This window comes from Propithecus coquereli, unplaced genomic scaffold (assembly GCF_000956105.1).
Source record: "Propithecus coquereli isolate 6110/MARCELLA unplaced genomic scaffold, Pcoq_1.0 Scaffold169, whole genome shotgun sequence".
NCBI lineage: Eukaryota > Metazoa > Chordata > Mammalia > Primates > Indriidae > Propithecus > Propithecus coquereli.
In genome coordinates this window covers 2,091,150-2,100,359 of record NW_012141524.1, presented here as the reverse complement: position 1 = coordinate 2,100,359, position 9,210 = coordinate 2,091,150, and the positions used below count along the sequence as shown (strand labels likewise).

Sequence of the window (9,210 nt, the reverse complement as noted above, 5' to 3'; positions counted from 1 at the left end):
CCCCCGTCAAGCCTTTGGCATCATTATCCTCATCACTAAATCCTACAGAGTACAGGGCGGAAAACGGTGCACACCATTCACAGAACTGGAGAACTCCAAGGGGCGAAAGTTAAAGGGAAAGATCCTAGGTCCTCCATCCAGATCGCCTCTTCTTATACAGATATCTCTAATGACCAGATTTGAGATGCACATCAAGTTGTGTGGATGTCTCAGCACGGCTTCTGGAACTAAATTCTTTGCCCTTTCTCTTATTTCTTTTTTCTTTTTAGATGCCAGAGACAGAAGAAAAAAAACTACTGCTGCATGTGAGCTGCATCTTAGGGCATGTGTGTTAGGGTGTGTGTGTGATGAATTTCTGGATTGGATCCCAATATTAAAAAGTAGTTTGGCATTTTAATAAAGGGTCTCTAAGTAAATTAACATAGAACGCTCGCTTGACCGATCTCTGAATCTCTCTACATCTAAGGGAGACCTCACTACAAAGTGAGGGAGTGTGTATGTATAGGGAGGCAGGAAGAAAAAGGAGAAAGGCCATGGAGAAACTTAGCAGGGAAGGAAGAGCATGATATTAAACGGCATGGGGTCTAAGTTTTGGAGTATATATTTTTTGATATTGCAATTAAAGTAAAATTAAAAAGAAAAGACTCCACCTTTGCTCTGAAGGGATTGGTTATGCAAATATGGAAGGGATTTCCTGGAGAATACAGCTTTCTACTGTATGGTTAATTAAATAATCACTCAAAAGCTTCCAACGTGACGCTTCTGTCGTAATCCAATCAGGTTACATAGGTCCTAAACAAGAAAGATATTTTCCACATCTGGAAGTCAGCAATTTAGCAAGTACTGCACATTATTAACCAATTCAGAGCCCACTTCCCAGGGGAATTTTTTTGAAGTTTAAGTGTTCTTAACCAATGCTCTGCTGTTTTGTTAATCAAAAAGCTGGTTTACACTGCACATAATTGGAACTAATATAGAAGTAAATAAAGACAGCCAAATTTGAGGATGCTGAGCACAGGCATTTATCGGAAAAGGAAGAAATCTCTTAGCCTCGGATGGTTCCAGGCTCAATTTCTTAAAGAACTGTAAGGCTTTTTTTTTTTTTTTCTTTTTTGAGTGAAAGTGCTTGAGAACCTCAGAGCACAAATAAACTTCCAGTCCCACAGCCTTGGGGCTTCCTTGGAAAGGTAAAGGTGGAGGTGTGATGAGGACCAAAGAGCTGCCTCACACCAATTTTTCTGCTTTAATATTGTTAGATATGTTACAACCCCTTGTTTCCAGTCTGATGAAATCTGAAACAAATAATACCCTGATCCAACACTAGACTTTTACTTATATTAAGATAAACTGCTTTGAACTGTGCTTTGAATGTGTGCCTAAAGCAAGACTTTGAATGCAAGACTCACTGGCATATGCACTCAAAGGAGGGAAAAGCCACCACATGGGTTGCCACATCTACACTCCCAGAGGTACATGTCTTTGTATTTAGTATGTTTATTTTTTTGGGGGGGGCGTTAATAGTCACCCAGCATGACCACAGCTAAATCTTGTTCTGGGATGCGAGAAAGTAGATTTTTCACAGTTGGTTACAGACTCATCTCTTTCCTAATTTAAGTATTTATTACAATGAAAATAGCTGGATAAATTAATCTCTTCCTCCCATTCCCGTCATAGATAAAGTAGCTATAGAAGAGGAGCATTCAAGATCTTCTGTCTAACACTTATTGATAAAGAAAATCAAAGGTTTCCAATATGGGTTAGACACATTCTTAATTTTATATTTCTTTCACTATTATATATCTATACTAAATATATGTATGACTTATCGAGTTCTTCCTCTGAGATTTAGCACCACTGTTCAAGTCCTTTTTTGTCTTCCTCCTTCCTCTTTTTTCTTTTTTTTTTAAATATAAAAATTTGAGTCCAGCTTTCTCTAGAAGTTTGGTTTTCAGCCGCCCTACTCCCATTCCCAAGGAAGAAGAAGTCCAAGGCATGCAGTGATTCCAGGCAAGACCCCTCTCCAGGATCCCAGGTAGCCATTGGAGGCTTACAGCCCCGACACACAGTCAGAGGCATAACCTCAGGTCAAAGAATCCAATCCAATAGCTAACAAAACAGTTGTCTTTATTATGTATACTGAATGTCAGGTTACTTAGGATATGACTTAAAAAAAAAAAAGACTCAAGTATTTCCATTAAAAACACCTAATCATCTGATTACCCTGGGCTCAGTAATCGTTCAAGTGGCAGGAGGCAGTCCCCAACATTTAGCCCTGGGAGTTCCGACCTGTAAGTATTTAATTTGGGGTAAAAAAAGCTATCTTCAAGGTTCCGTCAAGGTGGCTGTTTGTGCGGTGGCATAGGAAGGGTCTCCGCGAGGGTTGAGCGCGCGGCTAGCTGTCCCCCGCCCCTGCCTGGCACGCCCCTCCCCAGGCATTTGGCCGAGAGAGTTCCCACCACCGCAGAAGCGGTGCAATCGAAGGAAGCCGGAATATAAATCTGTTCGGAACACTCCCTCAATGCGAGGGCCAGGTCGGGGACAATGGGGACCGTGGGATCCTCGGGATGCAGGAACGCAGGACGCAAGGAAAAGTGGAGAGAGGACTGGGGGCTGCTGGTTTTCGGCTCCTCACACAGCAAAATAAGTCCTGCAAATGAACCGCTCCTTCCCTGTCTGTCTTCCCCATTAATAATCCACTTCGAGATTAGCGGAGACGAAGGGGATTAAAACACAGATACACGCAAATGTGAAATAATATTGCAGTCGACATTCAAGGGACAAAAATAATTCTTTAGGGTTTCCTTGGGTAAAACAAACTGCCTCCCTCAGGATTCCCTCCTCCCAGGCAGGGCGAGAAGGATGCACTTTTGTTTTCCAGTTTCCTCCAGCCAGGTCCTGGTGCCTGTCCCCCCATTCACCTCTCAGTCTGTCAATTTCCTAAACTTTCACAGCCGCTGCCCCCTCCCCCGCCCCCAGCTCCGCTTGCCGGCCCAGATGCCCTAAGAGATACAATGTTTTTGCCCTTGAACACACAGGCTGTAGAAGGAATTCGAATTTGGCCACAGCTAATGATTTTTTTTTTTTTAGTAAATTGTTTATTTTGTACCATGTGGAGAAAATAAAAAAAGGAACCTATTCTCGTTTTGAAATGGAATTGATCTTTCATCTAGAGGAATTATTTCGACCCTGTGTCGTTACGCAGGAGGTGGGCAACTTCTTTTAGAGTTGCAAGCAAAGGGTGATAAAGGGGACCCCTGGATTGGGTGTGTGTGGAGGGGGTGGGGGGCGGCAGGGGTCTAAGCCAAGCCAAACGGTTTTCTCACGTGCAAACTCGCAATCCAATCCTTTCGGAGTTGAGCCTAGGATAGGAGGGGAAAGTCTATTAAAAAAAAAAAATCAGGAGCATCTCTCTGAGAAGCCCTTTCAAACAAAACCAAAACAGGACCAGAGAACCTCAGACCGTCCCTAACATCCCTGCTGCGAGGCCCGCAGGCTGTGGAATCTCGCACGTCACCTGGCCCCAGCAGGGCGGCCAGCTGAGGGGTTCATTTTATATTTTATTTTTTTTGAAGTAAAGGCTGAATCTCGGCTTCAGGGCTTTTGCCAACGTCTCCACTGACAGGAACCAGCAAACTTCAGGACCCAAATGAGCATCTTAATTTATTGATGCAAAACAGGTCTGCTTGTTGTCCCCAATATTCCGCGCGCTCCGTCCCCCCACCCCGCCGCGGTCCCTCCATTTGATCTCCCGCAGAGGCCCCGCTGCACAGGCGGAGGAGCACGTGGGTGGGGGTGCCGGCCCCCTCCCGCCGCTCGCTCTCCCCCAGACCTGTCCCCGCCCGGGAACCCAGCGACCCCCGCCCCGCCGCCGGGTCAGCTGACCTGGCTCGCTCGCCTGCTCCCCGCCCGCCGCCCTGTTTCCGGTCCCCGGGGTCCGCGAGCCGCGCTCGGAGCGGGAGCAGCCGCGGCCGGGAGTTGATGTTGGGGGCTGATTACCATGAGAAAGGCTGTGCCTGGAAAAGCCTCCTCCACGCGACTGTCAATCTCACTAAGGGGGGGACGGAAAGGGGCCCTGTAGGAGTCACCAGAAAACTTGGAGTAAGTTGGATGCGACGCAGGCCCGAGGAGGTGGCTTTCGCCTCAACTTGGAAGGCTGGGGCGTTAGGGCGCGGACGCCAGCAGCCTCGCCAGGGAATTGAAAACCAAAAATCTCCCTCCTTCCCTTCCTCCCTCTTGCCCTCCTTTCAGCCCTCCCTGCCCTTTATCCTTATTTTCTTGAAATTCTTTCCCAGTTGCATTTCCTACATTCTCCTTTTTTCTATTTGATGTCTCCCTTTTGCAATTTCTTGTTTTCTTTCTTAACATCTCCTTTTCTCCCTCGCTGTGATTCTTTTTGTGCCTCCTTTATGTGTCCAGATTTATCATTTCGTTTTGAAAACACGACGTTTAATATGTAATTAATCTACCAGCAGGAGGGCAGGGACGCCCTGACTAAAATAACTCTCCCGGTCTCAGAGACTGCAAGTTCACCAGGTGTCAGTGAAAAGTAAAAATAATAATAATAAAATAAATCAATATTTCAGTGATCATAATGGTTTGTTCTTCTGTATTATCACATCAGCTCAGACTGATAATTTTTTTAAAAAAAGATATGATCTTCCTGGAAAAAATGAATAATACTTGGCACGGGGAAATTCTTTAGAATTAAAGTAATGTGAAAAATTTTGTTTATACTGATATTTTAATAGTGGTTAACAGACTTTAGAAATTACAATAGGTAATTTTAAGAAACTTAAACTGTGCTTTTTCTTTTAATGACTGTTTGGAAAGTGTAAAAAATTTTTCAAAGCACTGCCCCTGATTTCCAACAAAGAATGATCAATTCAGAGAGAAACATCATGTCATGTATTTTGTACATTGCTAAGCATATTCACAACTTGAGTAGCTGGGTTGTTTTCTTGGCAAGGTTGCTGTCCTTTACCTAGCAGGTGAGTGAGTGTGAGCCTACATATATCATGAATGTGGCTGTTTTTATTTTCCTTATTATTATTATTATTTACTGTTTCCCTCACTTTGGGCATATTTGTTGTTCTCATTAAAATGCAGAGTTTGCACTTGTTTACAGTTTGTTTACTTTGTTGAATTTTTAAAACTTGTTAGAAGTCAATTGAACATGTATATTAAGCCCTTTTTAGGCCAAGAAAAATAAAGATGCATTAGAAAGATGCTTTTTCTGCTTCATAATTATTAATTGACATTTTATGATGAATAATTAATCATTTGAATAATTTTCGTATCTCTGATCTGAACACATATTTGCGTATCTAATGCTTGATTTTAAATGTGTTTTTTTAAAAAAATCATTCTGTCAGAAAGAAACAAAGTAACAGTTTAATGTAAAATTTCTCTTCTATACTTGTAAAAGTTTATTTATTGAGCTGTAATAGTCTTTCTAGATATCCATAAAACTTCTTAATTTGTAAAGCATTTATATAGCAGTCACATACAAACGTGTAGCAGAACTGCAGTTAATTAGGAAAAACAATACCCTATGTAAAATCAAGTCACTCTCCTCCCCAAATCCAGAGATGTGCATTAATTATGCACTATATTTTCTTACTGGAATTTGATCATTGAAATTTTTGGTTATAACTATTTATACAAGTCTAAAAGAGGAAAATTGAGGCAATTGACAATACAGGCCTGGTATTTAAAATCATTTTTTATCTTTTACTTAATATGTGGGCTGATTTAAATTATTTAAAAATGATTAAGCAAGTATATTCCTGATATTTTATACTCCTGTGCCAGTTGAGGTCCAAAGTATCTATTTTGAATACTAGCCTTGCAGACTACTACCTGTGTGACTACAGGTAGTCTAAGCTTATTTCCTTACCTACAGTGTGGGTACATGAATAATGCCTATTCCTATTTACTGAGAATTAAATGAAGTAATACATGAAACTTCACTATATTGTAGCTCTATTATTATAATGAAAGGTTGAACAAATAACATGGAACATACAGATCAACTAAAGACAGTATAAATTAATTTTGATATTATTAAAAACACCTTTTAGTATCATTCATTTTTTAAATTGAAAAATGAGTGCTGTGTCATTAAGTGAAGAAAGAAAATGGAAAGCATCATAGGATTTATGGCTGGTTTATGATTCTTTAGAACTATTCAAAGGATGCGTAGCCACAGAAGTGAAAATAAATACAGTATTTCCTTTCTGTTAGTTCAGCAGTTAATTTATTGTATTCAATATGCTCATAATTTGGTTATAAATATTAGACTTCTTTTGAAAAGGAATTTAGTCCAAATGTACGAACTTGAAGTTTCCTGTGTTCTTTAATAACTTATTGTCTTTGAGTCTAAGGGTTAAACTTGCAAAAGCTCAGAAGCGGTCTTGAGTAAGACTTGTGGAAAAAAGGGCAAACTTACAAATTTGAAGACCAGGAATTTGGCTGTCAGAGCACTATTTGCTTTAAGACCATTCATAATGAACTGAGCATTCCCTTTTGGAATTGTAGCTATCCTGGGGTTTGCACTAATTTCAAGTACCTATAGTAGGGGAGAAAATCAGTTTATTAAGTGGAAAATGAAATTCCCTAGTCTCTTAAGCATCCACAAGGCCAGATTTTCTTTTTGATGTAAAACTAAAAAATCAATGCAAATGCTAAGGGGAAAAACTATTGTGATATCTAATCCTAACACTGATGGCTTTTTTGTTGTTCCTCTTTTCTTTAAGACTTCTCAAAACACTTATATCTGCAGTTCTTAAAGGGTCCCTTAATTATTTCTTTTCTCAAATGGTCCATTCCATGATCCTTGCACGTCAGAACTATCCAAAGGGTCATTTGGACATCAGCATAGGGGATCAGGAGTGGCCTGTACCTTTTTTTCCTCCTGGGAATGGGACCAGAAATGGTTTGCACCTACCAATTGTCTAGTGACCTGGAAATCACTTCGTGCTTGCTACGAGGTCTTCTTTAATACTTGTTACTCCATTAAAAGGTCAAAACTATAAACTTCGAACTGTACTCAGTTCTAATTTTGCACCATTCTAAGGGTGATTTTTTTTTCTTGCAGAATTCTTTCAGGTACTTAAATATAAAAACCTTACTCTCAAAAATTATCATCATCTCCATGGCAATCACAATTATAAAGTAATAATAGCTAAGGAAAAAAAAAACTGTTTCCCTGTGCTTGGCACAACACTAAATTTCTTTACATATCATTTAATTCTGATAGCAGATTTGAAGGAGTTACAACTCGTTCCATTTTAATAGATGAGAAAATTGTGGCCTAGGGAGAGTCAATGACTTTCCCCAGAATTCCAGTGTCTGATTCCTTGTGGGCCTTTGAATCTGCCAGGTCCATCCCCACAGCCAACACTATGTTCATGTGACATCCAGCATCTTTTCCCCTTCCACAGATGTCCTTCAGAACTGCTTGTGCCCACCCACTCTGCACACTGCTTTGTGACCCACTTTGAACCCTCCTGGATGCTGTGGTTGGTCCTTGTTTTTCTACGTATGGCTTATTTTGCCTTTTGGACCTAACACTTAGGCTCATTTTTCCAGTTACGATATTGGCTTAGGTTCTTGAGCCAAAGTTTCTCTGGCTTTGGTGCCTCTGGTTTCCCAGATAAAGTGTGTTTCCTGGTCCAGTCTCTTCTCCAGGGCCCCCCACTAAGGAAAAGCTCCCATGGGACGTTCTTGCTACACCCCAGCCCCAGTGTCCCGGCGTTGGGCCCAAGCACAGGACAAGCTAATGATGAAGGAAACTTCATGATCCAGGCATATCATGGAGTAGTTTTTATTGATATTTCTTTTAGCACTTGTTTCCTGGAAACTGGACATCAGTGTATATGACACTAGATTCTTTATATTTTCCTCAGTGATAGCATAATATATAGGCTTTGGAATAAGATGAACTGGATTTGACTTTCTGCTCTCTGAATACTAATTATGCATGGAGAACAAGTTATTTAACCCCTATGAGCCTCATTTTAAAAGTGAGCAAAAGAGTACTTAGATTCAAGCTGGTTGTGGTGAAAAAAATGTGACTATACATGTAAAATGTCTGGCACAGGGTAGGTATATCAATAAATAGTAATTCCTACTCATGAATTGCCTGAAAAATATAGCAAGTTAAATTATGAAAAACCAAAGTGGATGTAACATGTCTTTTAGGTGATGTTTATTTTATTTTATTATTTTTAATAATTTTACTATTTATTTAATTGCTTTAATAATTTTGTGATTTTTATTAGGAATTATTTAACTGGTTTCCGCATTATACAGAAGTTACTTTTACTGATAACAAAGTTGGAAAAGTAATAAGCTCATAGAATTTCTTAATTTGAGGTAGAAAAAGTGGGGTGCTCATGATTATAAACATCATGGTATAAACAGATGAGATGAATAAATAGGCATACTTTCAAATTTGATAATATATTTCACACTTTCATTTGCAATTGTAACAAAAATTTTTTTCTAACAAATTCCCTCTATACAACCTGTTATAAGAGGAAGCACTCTTGCAGCCAGCTTAGTGTGATCAAGAAGTGTCAAAGATCCTATTTATCCAAGGTAAAAAGAAGAGAGTCTTAATACTGTTCAAAGCTCTTTCCTTACTTTTGCCAAAACTTCAGAGGCTTAAAGGAGTTGGGAAGGAGTAGAAGGGATGGAATAGCAGTGAGAAAGTTTGCCTGCATTATCTTTTTTCCACTCCCCACCCTGAGTTAAGCACTGAAATATCTGCTTTAAAAAAGTAAGACTATGTATATAGTACAGACATTGCCTCACTCTCCTGCCTGCAAATTCGGGAGTAGGGTTGTGTCAGCAGGCCCTAGCATGATCTACTGTGTATGTGACTTTTCTACCCTATGCCCTAGAAAGGATGGTGTCAGGGGAGGACTGGGCTATGGACACAGGGAGCATATTGTTCCAGTGGTTCTGCTACAGTGCAAACCAGGCTTCTTTCTCTCTCTCTGGAACTAACTTTGCTACACATGCAGAAAAATCTGTTCCTATTAGTTTTTTCCCTGGCCATTGTGGAACCATAAGTATGGCTCCTGTGGCAAAGGCGTAATTTTTCTGGGTTGAGGGAAGCTGGTTTACCTGTTGTTCTTGGCACTCAGCTAACACCCTTCTAGACAAAAGGGACAGAACAAAGCTGAAAGTTCACAGAAAATATTT

General features: G+C 40.2%; 2 long non-coding RNA genes across 2 annotated transcripts in view; both read left to right on the top strand.

The window, feature by feature from the left end:
- LOC105808179 overlaps positions 1-420 on the top strand; it is a 5,851-nt gene extending 5,431 nt beyond the window's left edge. The window contains exon 4 of the long non-coding RNA XR_001137366.1: positions 270-420. This is a non-coding gene — a long non-coding RNA (uncharacterized LOC105808179). The remainder of the gene's footprint in view (positions 1-269) is intronic.
- Positions 421-1,413: 993 nt separating this feature from the next.
- Positions 1,414-9,210, top strand: part of LOC105808175 — a 52,043-nt gene continuing 44,246 nt past the window's right edge. Inside the window, exon 1 of the long non-coding RNA XR_001137365.1 lies at positions 1,414-1,469. This is a non-coding gene — a long non-coding RNA (uncharacterized LOC105808175). The remainder of the gene's footprint in view (positions 1,470-9,210) is intronic.